Source organism: Equus asinus, chromosome 2, assembly GCF_041296235.1.
Source record: "Equus asinus isolate D_3611 breed Donkey chromosome 2, EquAss-T2T_v2, whole genome shotgun sequence".
In the NCBI taxonomy this organism is placed as follows: Eukaryota; Metazoa; Chordata; class Mammalia; order Perissodactyla; family Equidae; genus Equus; species Equus asinus.
Genome location: NC_091791.1, coordinates 166,050,573 through 166,070,958, shown reverse-complemented (window position 1 = coordinate 166,070,958; position 20,386 = coordinate 166,050,573).

Here is a 20,386-nt window from a genome sequence, read left to right as displayed (position 1 = left end):
CTGTGAATTAGTATTTTCTTGTTGTTTTGATTAGTATTTCCTTGATAGCTACCAGTGTTCAGCATCTTTTCACGTGCTTATGGGCCATTTGCATATCTTCTTTGGAGAAAATCTACTGGAATATTTGGTTCATTTAAAATGAATTTCGACTTTTTATTGTTGAGTTGTGAGAGTTCTTTATCTGTTCTAGATATAAGTCCCTTATTAGACATATGATTTGCAAATATTTTCTCCGTTTTGTGGGCTTTTTCACTTTATTGATTGCGTTCTTTGAAGCATAGAAGTTTTAATTTTGATGAAATCCAATTCATCCATTTTATCTTTTGTCACTTGTGCTTTTGGTGTCGTATCTAAGAAGGCTTTGCCTAACTCAATGTCATGACGATTTACTTCTATGTTTCTTCTAAGAGTTTTGTAGTTTTAGATCTTATATTTTGATATTTGATTCATTTTGAGTCAATTTTTCATCATGCTATAAAGAAGGAGTACAACTTTATTCTTTTATATGTGGCTCTGCAGTTGTTGAAAACACTATTCTTTCTCCTTCTCAAAAATCAATTGACAATAAATGTACACGTTTATCTTGCAGCACTAAATTCTATTCCATTGACCTATATGTCTATCCCTACTGAATCGTTAAGTATGAACAGCTTCAAATTGAAGTCAGTGCTAAGCAATTTTCCTAAGTATTACTATCAATTTGCAACCTTGGTTGTAGCCTATGAGAGTGTCAGCTAACCATTTTCTGCAGTACTTGGATTGTCTTTCTTTTTAAGTTTAGACTTTCTGGTTAATGTATAGCAATATCTTGCTGTTTTTATTGTTTCCTTTGTTTTTAAATCAATATTATTGAGACATAAATTATACACAGTACCATGAATCTATTTTAAGTGTTTTGAAATATAGTGAGTTTTGAAATATAGACATAGATAACTATTGTCTAAATCAAGATATTGAACAGTTATTTCACCCAAAATATTCCTTGGTGCCCTCTTACCAATCAATCTTCCCCAGTTCTAGAACCCTGACAACCACTGACCTGCTTTCTCTTGATGTAAATTAAATTTGTCTTTTCTAGAATTTCAAATAAATGGAAACATAACATGTAAACTCTGTTCATCTAGCTTCTTTTTCTCAGGATAATGTTTTGAGGTTGCATCAATGTTACTCTGTATATAAGTATTTCATCTCTTTATTACTGAGTAGCATTCAATTCACTTGATAAACATTTGGGTTATTTCCAGTTCTGCACTATTATGAAAAAGCTGCTATGAATATTTGAGTTCAAATATTTCTGTGAACATATTTTTTTTTCTTTTAGGTAAAAAAAAGTGTGCAATTCTTAGATTATATGGTACCTGTATGTTTCACCTTATAAGAAAATGCTAAAACATTTTTCCAAGTTGTGGCACAATTTTATATTCATAGCAACAACATAATAAGGCTGTAAGAATTGCAACTGCTGGGGCCTGCCCAGTGGGGCAGCGGTTAAGTTCACACGTTCCACTTCAGCGGCCTGGGGTTCGCTGGTTCAGATCTCCGGTGCAGACATGGAACCACTTGGCACACCTGCTGTGGTAGGCGTCCCACATATAAAGTAGAGAAAGATGGGCATGGATGTTAGCTCAGGGCCAGTCTTCCTCAGCGAAAAGAGGACGATTGGCAGCAGTTAGCTCAGGGCTAATCTTCCTCAAAATAAATAAGTAAATAAATAAATAAAAGAATTGCAACTGCTCCATATTTTTGCAACATGTGACATTGTCTTGCAGTCTTTTTTTTCAAATGAACTTCACCTTCTTCTCAGTTGAGGGGTCTAGACATTTCCATTGGCTTAGTTCTAGGATCTTAACAAGGAAGCTATTGATCCCCACTATAGCAACTCAAATTATATTTCCACCTCCCCAGCAAATGTAGAACATATAAAGCAGGACCTTAACGTAAGTAGAAGAAACAGACAAGGCATTACGTCTATCTTCAAATTTTGTACATTCTACCATGAAATATTCATATTAACACTGAAGCTACAAGCAGGCTGGGAATCCCAGTAGTGAGAATTAGTGTCCTGATACTGATGGACAATGTGTGTATTGTAGCTCTCTTAGATGAAATAGATAGATTGATAACGGGCTTCTGTACACAGTTGTATCAACAATGAAATGATGGAATACTTTCCTAGCTCAAAATTTTCACAACCCATTGATCCTTAATCTGGTAACCAACTCATTTCTCATAAGACTTGCTTATCTCTAAGAATTGTTTGTGAGGACACATTGAAGTAAGTGTCAGAAACTATAACTATAAACAATGATATAATGAGATAGCTTTTAGGTTTTCAAAAAGAATTCATGATAAATATGATACAAACATTTGTAGAATAAATGAATTAGAAGATAAAGCAGATTCTTGAAACAAATTTAATATATAGTTAGCTGAACTGTTGTGCCTTTTTAGGTTATAATATTATTGCTTACTCAGCCTTATTACACTTAATAATTCTTGGAGTTTTCTGTCTTAATCCTTTTTTTGTCTCAGATTTATGGCCTGATGAGAATAAAAACAGATGAAAGTCAGAGAGACAGCGTCATGTCTAGGTGATAAATAACATCATTTATTTATTTGTACGTGTGTTGTATCTTTGTTTCGTTTGTTGAATGATTCAGACAAAGTCCTGGGCTACTTGACACCTATATTCTGGTGGATCAGTGGACAGGAAATACACCAACAAACATATAATACAATGTCTGCTAATGATTATTGCCATGAGAAAAATGAGACAGAGTAAAGGGAAAGAGAGGTGGGTTGGGTGAGTACTATCTTATATAGGATTGAAGGAAAGGCCTCTCAATGAGGTGGCGTTTGAGCAGTGACCTGAATGATGTGATGAAGGGAGCAAGAATATTCAAATATAAAGACCCAGGGGTAGAACCTTGCTTAAGGCATTCAGGGAACATCTAGACTATTCTAGGAGCTAAGTGCGACCACAATAGAGTGAGAAAGGTGAAGAAAGATAGGAAATACTCAGTAAACTATAGGGTCTTCTATTTGTCATGTTCTGTGTAATGCTAGGATATCAAGGTGAATAAAACATAATCCTTGTTCTTGAGGAAGAGGATCCTAGAGGAAGCAGGCAATGTAATGTAAAGAGATAATTGCTATTCTGGAGATGCGTGCAAAATTCAAAGGGAGCCTGAGAAGAGAGACCTCAAATTTGCCTGAAAGAGCAAAGAAAGCATCAGAGAGGAGATGTCAGGGAAACATGAGGAGGAGGTGGTGATGAGGTTGGAAACTCCAAGCAAAGGGAAGGGCAAAGGGAAGAATGAAGGCAAGATGGGTGATAACTCATGATAAAATCTGAGGTTAGTAGTTTGGTATTTCTAGAAGGTCAATGCTGATGAGAGATGTGCCAGGAGATGAAGCTGAATTGGTAGCTTAAGGTACTTCATATGTGGGCTTGTGTCATGCCAAGTCTGAAGAATACTGAGAAGTGAAGTAAAATAACTAAATTTGCCTTTTACACAGAGCCATGAGGCAAGGTGGTGTCATTAACTAAGACAAAAATACAGAAGTAGAAGAACTTGGAGTAGGGGAGGTGAGGTGATGATGGGTTTTAGGCTGTACAGTTTAGGCTGCCCAAGGGTCGTCTGACCAAAGGGAGTTAGATATACAGGTCTGGAGCAAAATCAAGGTTAGAGGAAGAATAGTCATTAGCATACAAGTATTAGTTGCAATCATGGTGTGAGGAGAGAAGTAGACTAAGGTTGGAGCTAGAAAAACAGCAGCATTTAAAGCAAGAGGGAGAGTCGACTCTATAGGAATCTTCGTAGTATCACTGACCACATTGTGTTCTTATTTTTATTTACAAGCCTAACTTCCCAAATAGACTGTGAGCTCCTTGAAGGAAATAATTTTGGTTCATCTTTTTTGTGCTTGTATTCCTAGCAACTGTTCCAGTGCCTTGCACATGGGATACTTAATATTTACATATTCAAATGAATGAATGAATGAATAACTAATGAAAAGACTCTATGGCTTGACATTTCTGCTTGGTGCTTTCATCATTTAGTGTAACATTTCACAGTGGTACTTCTTGTGACTTTTTATTTCTATTACTTTTTTACCATACAAGGAACACAAATTTATTGAAGAAAACTTGAAAAAGGAAAGCTAAAAAAATTACCCTGAGTTCCATTACCAGGAATAATTATCGTTAACATTTCCTATCTTTTTAGACCACCACTATCAATAGAAATGCAATGCGACCTACATACATAATTTTAAATATTTTAGTAGCTGTATTAAAAAAAGTATGAAGAAAAATATAAAATAAATTTTAATAATATATTTTATTTAAACCAATATACTCAAAAAATCATTTCAACATATAGTCAATACAAAAACTGTTAATGAGATTGTTTACATTCTTTTCTTCATACTAAGTCTTTGAAACCTGGCTTAAATTTTACACTTACAGCACATTTCAGTTGAGGCTAGTTACAATCCAAGTGTTCAATAGTCACATGTAGGTACTGTCTATGTATTGGACAGCATTTTTCAAGACTCTTTTTGATGTATAGTCGTGCCAATAATGATGTTTCCATCAGTGACAGACTGCACAGACGATAATTGTCCCATAAGATTTGTACCATATATTTGGTGGGTAGTAGGCTATACCATCTAGGTTTGTGTTAGTACACTCTATGATGATCACACAATGATAAAATCGCCTAACGATGCATTTCTTAAGTGACACGTGACTGCATATATAATGGTATAGCTACACATAAAAATTGTAATTCTCCCTCCACAAAAGTCAGGTCATATGAAACCTACAGTTTTATTTTATAAAATAAGCTTTTTATTTTAGAATAGTTTGGGGTTTATAGAAAAGTTGTGAAGATAGTACATATAGTTTCCATATAACCTACATCACGTTTTCCTTCTTATTAACATCTTACAATGGCACATTTGCCACAATTAATAAACCAATACTGATACATTATTAAGTAACGTTCATATTTTATTAGATTTACTTAGATGTTGCCTAATGTCCTTTTTCTGCTGCAGAATCCCACCTAGGGATCCCACCACACTACATTTCATCATCATGTCTCCTTAGGCTCCTCTGGGCCCTGACTATTTCTCAGGCATTTCTTCTTTTTGATGACCTTGACAGTTTTGAGGAGCACTAGTCAGGAATTTGGCAGAATGTCCCTCAGTTGGGATTTCTCTGATGATTTGCTCATCATTAGACTAGGGGTATCGGCTTTGGGAGAAAGATCACAGAGGTAAAGTGCCATTTCTCATCACATCATATCAAGGGGATGTGCAATCAACATGACTTATCTCTGTCAATGTTGACTGTGATCATCTGGCTGAGGTAGTGTTTGTTAGACTTCTCCACTGTTAAGTTACTCTTTTTTCACCCTTTTCATACTGTCTTCTTTGGAAGGAAGTCACTATGCACAGCCCACACTTAAGGCATCGGGGGTTATGCTCCACTTTCTTGAGTGTAGAGTGTCTAAGTTTAGAATTCTTCAGCATGGAAGATTTGTCTATTCTCCTCCATTTACTTATTCAACAGTTTATTTATATCAGTGGCTCATGGATATTTATTTTATATTTTGGATTATTACTCAATACTACTACTTTATTTTACTGCTCAAATTGTCCCAGCTTTGGCCACACAGAGCTTTTTCAGTTGGCTCCTGTGTCCCTTTGACATAGGCCCATCAATTTGGGGTGTTTTTTTTTTTGAGCTCTACAGGGTGATCCAGGCTTATCTTGGGTATTCCCTGCCCCAGCCCTAGAATCAGCCATTTCTCCAAGGAGCTCTGGTTCCTTGTATTGGAAAATGGAATTAGAAACAGAGGTATGGGATTTAGGCATGCCCATTGCTCCTAGCGTACCCACAAAATCATCAAGGGAGAGAAAGATGTGAAATAGATTTTGAAAGACAATGAGCTTCCACAGGTGGAAATGGGGAGGAATCGTGTTGCATGAGAAGCAAACAGCAGGAGCAGAATTTTGGAGTTGGGAAAAGCACAGTCTCACAGGGAATCTGGAGTTTTGAGCAGGTGCGATTCCTTGTAGGGACACTTTAGGAAGATTAATCTCGCAGCACTAAGCAGGGTGAACCTGAGCAGGATGAGTCTGAGAGGGGAGAGAACAGCTAACTGCTCAGTCTAGTAACTCAGGTACAAGTGTTAAATTTGTCCCTCCTTCCTTATCACACTGGCTGATGTGGGAGGAAAGAGCTGAAAAACTTCTCTAATCTGAACAGTTTGAGGAGTTGTGTCCTTTCTGAACTGCAGCAAGCCAAAACCAAAAGAAAAGTAATTTTAAAGCATTTTGTTTGGTTAGTTCATTTTACCCAATGTTATTTTTATTAATGTTTTCAGTTAGGTCTCTTTTGATTGCAAATTATAGAAAACCCAACTCAAAATAGCTTTAAAAAAAAACAAAATGACTTGTGTTGCATTCTTGGTGTCCCACCTATATGCCCTTGTGCATCACTTCTCTTCAGTGCTCCCTGCAGACTTTCTCCTGCCAGCACTTGAGTTTCTTTGCCGAAGGGCCTTCTCTTACTGCTACAGCCCACTAAGTGCTGGGGAATTAACACTCCCAGGAGCTGTCCTTGACCAATGACACACAGGACTTGGAGTATCAATATCCTGGCTCCTTTGACCCTCAAGTGGGATAACTTGAGGCCAGAGTTCACACTGGTTTCCAGAGATTCCCTGGCAGAATTAAACTCCAGGTGCCCACAGTGGCAGCTTGCCTGATACACACACCCTTTACTAGCTGACCTCCCTTCCCATCACTCTCTCCTATGCCCCTGCCATCCATCCCTGGGATCACCTCCCAACTAAGCCACCTGCACCTGAATCCGTCTCTACTTCTGAAGGAATCCAAGCTAAGGTAGCTGGGGTGTACCACTGAAAATTCCAGGTAGATCTCCTCCAATCACAGCATGGGCCAGGACTTCAAACAACGTTAAGGAAACTCAATTTCACTCTCTTTTCTCAGGATCATGCTCTTCCCTTGTGGTGGGAAAAGAGCTGTTGGCAGCTCTAGGTTACATCCTAGCCTCTTACATCACAGTCCCAATAGTTCCATATTAAGTTTTGAGACATGGGCTTGGGTCATGTACACATTCTTGAACTAATCGTGGTGGTCAGAGAGATGAATTATGCTAATTGACCAGGGATCCAGGGACGGGGTCAGCCTCATCCAAACACAAACATGGGTAGGAGGAGGAGAGGCTTGGTCATTCAGGGAAAATCAAGGCATTGTCACCAAAAAGGGGAGATGGATGTTGGGCAGGCAGAAAAGACAGATGCACACCTTGATCAGTTATGGTATCATCCTTAGGCACCAGATTCAGAGATGAAAATGCTCTTAAGGTTGGAGTCTTGTAACCACAACTCTGTCTTTGATTTCAGATGTGGGAAGATTGTTGCTAGAATATTCATTAGCTTCCTCTCTAGACGCACCACTGCCACTCACCACGCCTTCTGTCTACCCTCTTCCTGTCCTGTGGATTGTTCTCTCCCATGCTCCTAGAGCAGCTGGCTGGCTCCTGCTGAGCCCTGGGGGTTTTTGTAAGGCTTTTCCTATCACTATCCTCACCGTGGGATGCTTGTGCAACAGCACAGAAATAGACAGCTGAGTCCCTAGATGTCAAAGCTGAGATGGTGAGCTTTAGGACTGGTTTCTGAAACACCACAGAATAGCGTCCTTGCCTTGAGTTTCTGCTGTCAGAATGTAGTCGAATGATGTGAATTATCTCTCCACTGGAAAGCTGTCGTTACCAGCACATCATATAGTAAGTATAGCTAACTGTGATTTTGCAGTCCAAGGTCACAGATTCTCCCTCTCGTTTATACACTTCTTTTGTAGGTTGATCAGTGCTCTGAGTATTGCTGGAACCTGGAGAAAAGAAGAAAAAAATGACTCACCTGATGATATTGCTCACAATAAAGCCATCACAAATAGCCAAGTTTTGACTCAGAAAATAAAACAGAGAAAAGCATGGTCTAGTTCTATTCCAACTTCTCTTCCCACCCTCCTTCCTCAGGCCCTGACTGCAGGGTTGCCAAGCACCCTACCAAAGCAGATGAAGCCCAAGACAGGGCATAAAAGAGTAATTCGTCTGGGCTGCATCCTTGGGGCTCTTCCCCCTTGTGAAATGGCTCTTGTTCTTCCTGCCACCTGACAGGCTTATGAACTGTCACTGGAGCTGGGTGGCTCTGTGGCCTTGTTGCAGAGCCGGAAATGGGGGTTCTGCATATGCAAGCTTAGTCATGTCTCCCGCTATCTGCGTTTGCCTTCCTACCTCTTTTCCTCCAGGTCTATTACTTTTTTCTGATAAATATATAGCATGCAGTATGTATTTTAATTATGAAAGAAAGCTTGCTCGATGTAGACATAACCAAAAAGTATAAAGGAGATAATAAAAATACGACAATAATATCATTACCCAGTGATAAATACTAACATTTTGTTGTCTTTCAGTATTTTTAACATAAATAAGCATACTTTAAAGGTATTGGAACCATACTGAAAATCTTTTCTTCTTTAACATTTTGTATATGAATATGCTATCATGTCACTCAATTGTATGTGAAAATGTGATTTTTATAGCTTCATACTACTTTGTTGCATAAGTGAAACTTAATTTGTTTAAACATCATTGTTTGACATTATTTTGTTTCCTGTTTTTAGTATTTTAAATAAGATTCGGTGGACATTTTAAATGTAACTCTTTGTATTTCTGATGATTCATTTGTATGTTAACTTAATTCTTTAAAAATTTTTATTATAGAAAATTCAAGCATCTACAAAAGAAGAGAGAATAATGTAACGAAACAACATGTACCCATCATCCAGCTTCCACAGTTATCAACTCTTGGACAATCTTGGTAATTGACACCCCCACCACCCTATATATCTACCTACCTCCCCCAATCCTGATTAGTTTGAAGCAAATCCCAGATATTATGGTGTTGTGTACTTTATTCAGGAAACTCTTAATGTCAGGTTGCCTTTTGGTCTGTGTGTGTGTATGTGTTGTTAGTGACTGTTGACAAGCAACGACTAGATCCTTTGTTTGGTTGGGAGTTGATTTGCAAATGATATTCTAATTATATAATTTCAATGTCATTTATTAGCTGAAATATTTCCATAAAGATAATTTTTCCTTGTCAATTATTTGATTATTGAGTTCAAGTGTATGATTCCTTCCATTTATCAGTTTTCAGGATAGTGAACTGGTTCCCCAGTAGGGTGACCACCATCCTTGTTTGCCTGAGATGGAGGAGTTTCCCAGGACCTGAAGCTTTCCGCGCTGCAACCTGGATGGTCCCAGGCAAACCCCCAGGCAAATCAGGAAAATCTCCAAAAGCTACTGAGGAGAATTCTTTTATGAACCCAGCTATTTAAGCACGCTTGACGTATTTCGGTCTATTAGATTCATTACCTTATTGATGCAGGAATTGTCCCATCTTTACCCAGTGGAAATCTTTTCGGGTGGGCTCCTGAGTCTTTGACTTGGCCTTGTTGTCTTTGATAGCTTCCTACAAGACCAGATATTCTAGGCCCATTTTGTACATTTCCTCCCCCACAATTGAAATCAGCCATCTATGATTAATGATAGTTGTGTTTTTCCCTTCCTAGTCCTAATGCTTTTATTATTTGACTGTACTGGTTAAAACCTTTAGTGCAATGTAGAATAGAAAAGATAATATTGGAAATTTTCGTCCTTTTCAAGTTTTAGAGGAAATGCTTTTAACATCTCACTTTAAAAACAAATTCAAAGATTCTGTTTGTCAGGTTAAGGAAGTCCCTGTTTTTTCCCAGTCTGCAAAGAGATTTTAATTTATTGAGAGAATTTTAGAGTTAGTATATTCATGTAGTATATAGAAAGTAAAGGAGATGTAGTAACGGAGATAATAAAAATCCAACTATAATATCATATAATACCCGAAGATAAATACTGTTAACGTTTTGTTGTCTTTCAGTAATTTTAACAAAAATATGCATACTTTAAATGTATTGGAATCATATTGAAAACATTTTTTTCTTTAACATTATATATATGAGTATGCTATCATGTCATTCAATTGTATGTGAAAATGTGATTTTTATAGCTTCCTTGTACTCCTGGGATAAATCCTAACTGATCACCATGTATTAGTATTACCGTTTAATATTCAATACTAGTTTGACAATATTTTTAGGCGCTTCCTTGCTTTTTATAAGTAATATTGGTCTACAATTTTCATTTGACATCCAGTTTTGCTTATTTTTGTTGTTGGTCCCTTGATCTCATACAATGTGTTATGTAACTTTCTTTCCTGTTTTTATTATTGTCAGCACTTAGGTACAGTTTGTATAATATGAAAATTATTTGTCTTGGGTTTGATATAACTTGCCTGTAAAACTATATGTATGTATAGAGGCTTAAATTTATTTAATTTACATGTAAATTCAAAATTTCTAATTTTTCTTGTTAGTTTTGCTAGATTATAATTTTTAGAAAGTTTTACATTTTGTCCAAGTTTTCAAATGTATTTCTATGAATTTATTGCTTGGATTTCTTGTAATTATTTAAATTTTTACTGCACCTATAGTTATTATCTTCTTTTACACAATATTTTTTGTGTCTTCTTTATTTCCTTGACAACTCTCATGAGAGATTTGTCCATTTTCTAATTCTTTTCAAAGAACCATTTAAAAGTGATCCTTTCCATTGCTTCTTTGTCTCTATTTCATTAATTTTAACTCTTATTCCTACTATTTTCTTCCTCCTACTTTTGTTGTTTATCCTTACTCTCTATTAAAACTTTTTGATTGAATGTTTTGTTCATTATGTTCAGTTTTTTGTTTTTAATATATATTTAATATATGTGATTTATAAAATAACAATAATACATTTTTATTGAAGTATAATTGATATAAACATTATATTAGGTCAGGGAAAGTTGCTAACAGAGTAATTTGTAAATGTTCTCATCAGAAGAAAAAAAATTTGTAACTATGTATGGTGACGGATGTTAACTAGACATTGTATGATCATTTCACAATATTACAACTATCAAATCATTGTGTTTACTATATTTTTGAGGCTTTAAAATTTTATCTTTCTACAGCTTTAGGTTCATCCCACAAGTGTTAAAATGTCGACCTTTCATTATTGTTCATTTGTGAATATTTTAACAATTCTACTATGATTTCCTCTGTGGTCTATGAATTACTTAGGAGTGTATTTATTTTATTTGAAGTTGGCTTTTTATTAATATTATCTAACTTTGTTATTGTAGTAAAACAACATGATCTGTATGATATTGATTCTTTAATGTTTGTTGAGATTTGCTTTGGTCAATTTGTGGTCAATTTTCTGATTATTTCTTTAGGGTAAATTTCTCAATCTATAATTGGGGAGTGAAATAATTTATATATATTAACAAATTAGCTTCTATAATGATCATACAAATGGATATTTCTCTAGCATTACTTTAAGAGTTTTTGTTTCATGACACCCTTAGATGCACCAGAGAGTATAATGTTTAAAAATCTTTTAACAATTTGTAGAGGAAAGAAATTTCCTGTAATTTTAATGTGTGTTTATCACTGAGGTTTCCTTCTTTTCATATTTTTATGGTTACTTTTATTTCTTAATTTGTAAATTTTTGTTCATATTAATTGCCATTTTTTAAATTATCTTAATTTTTTTCTAATTTCTTTGCAATAACACTTTATTTTTTAAGGATATTCAACAAGTTTGTTTACAAAATATCATTGTCTCAGCGTCCACTACTGATTCTTTCTTTTTGTTTTTTGAGTTAGATTAGCCCTGAGCTAAAATCTGATGCCAATCCTCCTGGCTTTTTTTTTTTTTTGCCAATTAAGACTGTCCCTGAGCTAACATCTGTGCCCATCTTCCTCTACTTTATATGTGGGACGCCTGCCACGGCATGGCTTGACAAGTGTTGCATAGGTCCGCACCTGGGATCTGAACTGGTGAACCCCAGGCCACCAAAGTGAAATGTGCAAGCTTAACTGCTGCATCACCGGGCCAGCCCCCCACTACTGATTCTTAACTGGATAGGTAGGCAGCTGAATTTTTATTTTGGCAGTGTTTGAACTCCTTGAACTAACCATGTACCTAGGCCCTCTCAAGTGCAGAACTCACCATTACCCTGATATCACTTTGCATATAAACCACAAAACTTCTTTGGCCTTTATCTAGGTTGTTTTCCAAGAAATATATCAGAAGACCTTGGGATCCTGGCTGCTGAAATTGTCATTCTAGAAGAGACAAGGATGACATGAGTACCAATGGATGCATGTCAAGGTGAGGGTGACCTGTTCAGTAAAAGGAGACAACTTCTTCTGGCTAAGTCATTCTTCTGAGAGGAGTTTGTTATAAAGGGTGAACTTGTTATAAAGAGAATTCTATCCAAAGAAATGAAAATGGAATGGGGAGATTCTGAGAATGAAGAGGTTTACAAGCCTGAGGTTGGTTATAAGACAGGGGCTGGGAAAATTGCACTTGTAAAAGAAGGAAACAGTTGGTCACAGAATTTCCTAAAATTCAGGAGTATTTTTTAAAAGATATGCCTTCAATGACCTCAATATTATTCAGGCTTCTAATTCTCAGCCCTATCCTTTCTTTCCTAAATTCAGGCGTCTCACCAGTCCCCAGGGAGCATTAGCATGGTCTCATTGTTCTCAGTCATGTTAATGGGCAAGGTTGCTCCCTGGAAGCTGGATAGAGGAGCATCCTCCTTACAATGTTGTAGGACAGTGTTTCTCACACTTACTGGACATTAGAATAAATTGGGGAGCTTTAAAAAAAAAGTACTGATTCCTGAGCCCTAGGCAAATGTGGTGACACATTTCAGAATTAACATATTAAAGTTTACATTTAGGTAAAAAATACAACAGAAATGAAAAGAGCTGCTCTACAATAAATCTAAACATGAAAAGAAGCAGAATTACTAATGGCAGGAAACTGAATTAAAGAAGATGTAGGTCTCCCAGTCTGAGAGGGAACCAATTTTACAAAATCTAACACTGAGACTTGAAATTTGGGTATGGAAGAGATTTGGTGTATATTTATGATGTTTTCACGAAGGTGCTTATTTTTATATAAATTAGTTGGCTGTTGATTACCCAAGTTTGGCCTCCTAATTCTCAAACCTTTACTTTTCACTCAACTTTCCCTGGGCTCTGGATGGCTGAAGTATTACCAGGTCAACAGCTCTGAGCTACCAACTAATACCCATCAAAGACTTGCATGTAAGAACTGAAACCATAAAACTCTTGTAGAAAATATAGGCAGTACACTCTCTGACATCAGTCTTAGCAGTATCTTTTCAAATACCATGACTACTCAGGCAAGGGAACAAAAAGAAACAAATGGGACTACATCAGACTAAAAAGCTTCCGCACAGCAAAGGAAACCATCAACAAAACAAAAAGACAATCTACTGATTGGGGGAAGATATTTGCAAATTATACATTCAGTAAAGGGTATACAACTCAACAACAAAAAAAACAAACAACCCAATTAAAACCACAATGAGATATTACCTCATGCCTGTCAGAATAGCTATCATTAAAAAGATAAGAAATAACAAGTGTTGGAGTGCATGTGGAGAAAAGGGAACCCTCATACACTGCTGGTGAGAATGTAAACTGATGTAGCCACTATGGAAAATAGTATGGAACTTTCTCAAAAAAATTAAAAATAGAGCCACCATATAATCCAGATATTCCACTTCTGACTATTTATCCAAAGAACATGAAAACACTAAGTTAAAAAGATATATGCGTCCGTCTGTTCATTACAGCATTATTCACTATAGCCAGGACTTGGAAACAACCTAAGTGCCCATCAACAGATGAATGGATAAAGCAGGTGTGGTATATATACACAATGGAATACTCAGCCATAAAAAAGATGAAATTTTGCCATTTGCGACAACATGGATGGACCTTAAAGATATTATGCTAAGTGAAACAAGTCAGATGGAGAAAAACAAACACCCTATGATTTCACTCATATGTGGAAGATAAAGAAACAAACACACACATAGATACAGAGACCAGATTGGTGGTTATGAAGGAAGAGAGGGGGAGTAGGGGGTAGGCAAAAGGGACGAAAGATGGCAACTAGACTTTTGGTGGGGAATAATATGTACAGGAGGCAAAATATAATGATGTACACCTAAAATTTATACAATGTTATAAATCAATGTTAACTCAATAAAAAGATAAAATAAAAAGTACAATTTGATCATTTTTGACATGGGCATACAAATGTGAAATCATTATCACAGTCAAAATAATGAGCATATGTACAAACCCCAAGTTCCCAGTGGCCCTATAACTTGTGCTTCTTTTTAATCCTTCCTACTACACCCACCAACCCCTATTCAGCCCTAGGCAATCACTGATCTGACTTCTCTTACTATAGATTAGTTTGCATTTTCTAGAGTTTTGTGTAAATAGAATCCTAAAGCATATACTCTCTCTTGTCTGATTTCATTTGTCATATTTATTTTGAGATTCATCTCTGTTGTTGCATTTATCAGTAGTTTATTCTTTTTAATTGCTGAGCAGTATTCCATTGTGTAGCTATACCACAGTTTGTTCATCCATTCACCTGTTGATGGACTTTTGCATTATTTCCAATTACTATTTTCCAAGTTATTATGAACACTCACATATAAGTGTTCATAGAGGCATAACTTTTTTATTTATTTTTGGTTTATACATAGCAGTGGAATTGCTGGGTTATATATAGTAGTGCATGTTCTTAAAATTTTAAGAAACAGTGGAACTGTTTTCTGAGTGATTGTACCATTTACATTCCAGCAGCAGTGTATGAGAGTTCCAGTTACTCTAAAACCTTTTCAGTACTTGGTACGGTTAGTCATTTTTATACCAGCCATTTTAGTAGGTATGTAGTGGCATCTTGTTGTTTTAATTTGCATTTCCTTTATGACTAATGATGCTTAGCATTTTTTCATGTTCTTATTTACAATACATAGGTTTTCTTTGGTGAAATGTCTGTTCACGTCTTCGGCTTACTTTAAAAATTGTGTGTCTGTCTTATTATTAAGTTGTAAAAGTTTTTTATATATTCCAGATATAAGTCTTTTGTTAGACATATGTTTTGCAAAGATTTTCTCCTAGACTGTGGCTTTGCTTCTATTTTCCTAACAGTGTTTTCTAAAGAGCAAACTCTTAATATTATGAAGTCCAATATATTGATTTAAAAAACACTTTATTGAGGTATGATTGACATACAGAAGCCATACATATTTACTGTATGCAACTTGATGAGTTTGGGTGTAAGGATACACTCATGAAACTAGCACCACAATCAACACCGTAAGCATATCCATCACCTCCAGTTTCCTCCCACTCTTTTTTAATTTTTACTTATTTATTTTTTGTACTAGGAATCTTTAACATTAAATCTAGTCTCTTAGTCATTTTTAAAGTATACAATAGAATATTGTCAACTATAGGCGCTATGCTGTACAGTAAGTAGACTTACTTATCTTACATAACTGAAACTTTGTACCTTTATTTTGAGGTCGTAATAGTTTATAACATTGTGAAATTTCAGTTGTACATTATTATTTGACAGTCACTATATAAATGTTCCCCTTTACCCCTTATGCCCACCCTCCAACTCCTTTCCCCTCTGGTACCCACTAATCTTTTCTCTTTTTCCATGTGGTAGTTTATCTTCCACATATGAGTAAAATCATACAGTGTTTGTCTTTCTCTGTCTGGCTTTTCTCACTTAACATAATAGTAAAATCCATCCATGTTGTTGTGAATGGGATAATTTTGTCTTTTTTATGGCTGAGTAGCATTCCATTGTGTTTATATATACCAACTCTTCTTTATCCTTCATCAGTTGATGGGCATTTGAGTTGCTTCCACATCTTGGCTATTGTGAATAATGCTGCAGTGAATATAAGGGTGCATAAATCTCTTTGAATTGTTGATTTCAAGTTCTTAGTATAAATACCAAGTAGTGGGATCATATGGTATTTCTATTTTTAACTTTTTGGGAAGTCTCCAAACTGTTTTCCATAGTGGCTGCATGAGTTTGCATTGTATGAGGGTTCCCTTTTCTTCACATCCTCTCCAATATTTGTTATTTTTTGTCTTGGTGATTATAGCCATTCTAATGGGTGTAAGGTGATATCTCAGCATAGTTTTGATTTGCATTTCCCTGATGAGGAGTGATGTGGAACATCTTTTCATGTGCCTATTGGCCATCTGTATATTTTCTTTGGAAAAATGTAAATGCAGAAACTTTGCTCTAATAAGCTCTATTTCTTTCTTCCTCCTTTGGGTTATTACTGTCATATATACTATGTCTATATAAGGTATAAACCCAATAATAGTATGCTATAATTTTTACTTTGTAAAACCTTATATCTTTTTTGAAAAGAAGAAGAGAAAGGACAAAAACATATTTAAAGAATCTTTTCTATTGATCCAAATATTTACCACTTCCATTGCTCCCTCAGTGGATCTGAGTTATTGTCTGGTGTCATTTCTTTCTCCAAAATAGCTCCATTCTCTTCTCCCTTCTTTACTCTTCTATTATAATATATATTATAACTTTATAGACTATAAGCCTGAGAATACAATTTGAAATTTATTGCTTTATGCAATTTTCTTTAAAATCAATTAAGAAAATAAAAGAAATATGTATACACACACACACACACACATATATACCTCCTTTTCTATTCAGCTATATAATTTCCTTTACTTGGACTCTTTATTTCTTTACTTGTATTCAAATTACCATCTGATATCACTTCCTTTCATCTTGAAGAACTTCTCTTAGTATTCCTTGTGAGCTAGATCATCTAGCAACGGATTTTCTCAATCTGAGTGTATATGGGAATGACTTTATTTTGCCTTCTGATGGGAACATTTTCCTAAGCGGCATCTAGTTAGGGCAAAGGATCAATGAGAACAGAATAGATGTATCCCTTAGAGTGAAGAACATCACAGGCACTGAGATGTGGACACCACAGCTGAGTGATGGGGAGCAGGAGGGTCCTGTCTTAGATCTCATCCACTTGGAAAGAATTTGAACAGTGTATCAGTTTTTGAGGGCTCCTGGAAAAAAATGCCACAAATTGAGTGGCTTGAAGTACAGAAATTAATTGTCTCACAGTCCTGGAGACTAGAAGTTCAAAACAAGGTATCAGTGGGATTATTTATCTCTGAGGGCAGTGAGGGAAGAATCTCTTCCAGGCCTTTCTCCTGGGCTTGTAGATGCATTACTCTGACCTCTGATTTATGTTCACACAGTATTCTCCCTGTGTGTGTCTGTCTCCAAATTTCCCTCCTTTATAAGCACTCAAATCCTATTGGATTACGACCAGACTAATGAACTGATTTTAATTTGATTAGCTCTGTAAAGACCCTATCATCAAATAAGGTCACATTCTGAAGTACTAGGGGTTAAGACTGCTACATGTGCCACATATTTGTGTGTGGGGGGGGTGGGGGGTGTGGGTGGTGACGCAATTCAACCCCTAGCAGACAGTATGTTTTTTTTAAATCAGTGAGTCTGTTACTCTTTGATTTTTAAATTCAACTTGTACAGCATCCCTTCTACAGATAAAAAGGAACATTGTGGAATCTATCATTTTGATCAAGAGTCCTGTGTCCCCTTGACAAATATCTAAACCCTAGCAAAGCTCCCAAGTCCCTTTCTCAGTCTGAATAAAAGAATGTCTTCAATTAGAAGAAAAGTAGAATTTAGATTTATCAACTTGGAATGGAGAAAATATTTCTTAGAAGGCTTAGATTTGACAATATAAAAATAAAAATATCCCTGATAACAGCTGAATAAACAAACTTAAAATACACAATACATTGGGAGGAATTATGTGTTTTATATATATATATATATATATATAATAGGTAAATTAATATTCATATTATTAAAAGAATTTTTACAGATAAACAAGAAAAAGGCCATCTACTAAAGCATCAACACATGGAGCAAGTTGTTCAACTGTCCTAGTAATTAGGGACATGTGAATGAAAATACCAACAAGATACTTTCAAGCTATCTAAAATCTAAAAAAGATTGAAATAATGTTAACCAAGATGTAGGGAAATAGGCTTCTTGTAATAGTGGCAGTGTAGATTGTGAGAGCTATTTTGTAAGGCACCTTTTCAATATATATAAAAATATAAAATAGGAATCCCCTTTTATCCAGCAATTTCACATCTGAGAAATTTATGTTATAAAAACATATATAAATTTATATAAGTTGATATGAGTAAATATATATGTATATATATGTTGATTTATGATTCTGGTTATGATTACTAAGAGAAGTAAAAAATTTAAATATTATTAATAGGTGAGCAAGTTAATTAAATTATTATACAAGCATACTGTAAAGTTCATTTGTGTTTGTGTATGAGCACGTCTCAAAAATACATTTTTAAATAAACAAATAAAAAGAAGTTGCAGAAAAATATACGTGATATGTTCCAATTTATGTAAGAAAATTAGGTAGATCTTTCCATGAGTATCCATGTAAATGAAATGGAAGGTGATTGGCAGGACACACTCCAAACTGTCAAAATGGGTGACTACAGGACTTGAACAGGAAATGGAATAGGGGTGGGGAGAGTCAGTTTTGGGCTTTCAGGTTTTACACACTTATGTAATATTGCGAATCTTTTACAGTGAAATATAATTTGTGTATTTTTTGTGTAATAAAAATATTTCAACATAAACTTAAAAAAATGAAATTAATATCCACAATCTGTCCTTTTTTCACTTCTCCCCCCAAATTTTCTATATCCCAAGTGTATGTGCTACAGATAAGCAACAAAGAAAATTTCAAATTTTTCTCAAAGGCAAATGAATCAGTTTCTAAAATTCATTTCAATTTTTGAGAGGCTAGAAGAACTAATATGATGCAACATCCAGAGCCTGGGTACTTCCCTGGGTCCAAAGGAAGAGAGTCTTTGGGATAACCAAGTGGTTGTTCTCAACTTTTTTACTGAGACCTACAAGGAAAGCAACATTCGATTAAAACAGCTGTGGCAAATTTTCCTTTCCTTTCCCTTTTATTGCGGATTACAGTTGTGGTTCTTTGTTTTCCAGCAAGCTTCTCATTCCCTTCAATGATGTAAGCTCTTCTTCATCATCCTCCTTGTTCCTTTCATTCTTCCTTGATTTCCTCATTATTGTCTCTTTTCTCCTTTTCCTTTTTACTTTCTTTATTTTTCTTCTTCTCTTGGGCTTCTGCTCTTTCTTGTGCAGGGGCCTCTCTTGATGGCTGCTGTTGCTTCCCTTCTCCCACCGGGGAGATATTGCACAGGTGCAGCCCCATCTGTCTCAACGTGCCTTTCTCACGATGCAGTAGTACACAGCAGCGTCTCTCAGGGTGACCTGAGGCAGGATCAAGGTACTGGACTTTCGGTCTGTTGTCATGGTCAGAGACAGCATTCCATTGGTCACATTGTTTTTTATGCCGTGAATCATATACACTGGACCCTGGTGGGGAATCTGTCGATACCAATATATGTACTCATTTCCACTGATTGTGGAGTGGTTACAGGGCAGGTGCACAGGCTCTTCTTCAGCACACTCCATTGCGTTTGGCTGTGTGGTCTTAGAATCACTCATAATACCTCAGGGATTGAGAAACAATGCATTAGCTCTGGATTGTCAAATCTGGGTGCACCTAATGTCAGGTTCACAAGCACTCCCAGAATTCCTCTTTCCAGTCATATTCCATTCTTGAGTATTTTCATGTGTGTCTTACATGACCAGAGAAATATTACTGATATTTATTCTTGAACTATCCAGAGTCACAAGGCCAAAGATAAATTGCTGTCTTCTCCAACTCTTGGCCTCACTGACCCCCAAACTCCTTACAGTCTGAAAGCTGTAAGACTCAGTGTATAGTCTATGACTGGTGGATATGATCAGTCTCTCACAGTGATGCTCAGACAGCCTAGAGAAACACGCAGAGACACAGAAAGACATATGTGCAAATTCTTTCCAGCAGTTTGGTAAAGTACAGTGGGAGAAGTAGAAACAGCAGATACCAACCCTTTGTCTTTAGCCAAGAAAATCATCCTTTCTTAGACCAAGATCACTTACCCAATGTTAGGAGAATAATTATTCTTGTCACTGATCTCATAGTTCAAGTGCAATCTGGGGTTCCGGGCATCAGAGCTCAGGATCTGTGTTTAGTTCTAAGTCAGGGGAGGTCCCAAGCAATCACACAGCATCAACTAGCACAGCCCTGCACAAGGCATCTTTCAGTTTGGGTGTTCCCCAGTAAAGCATCAGCTAAAG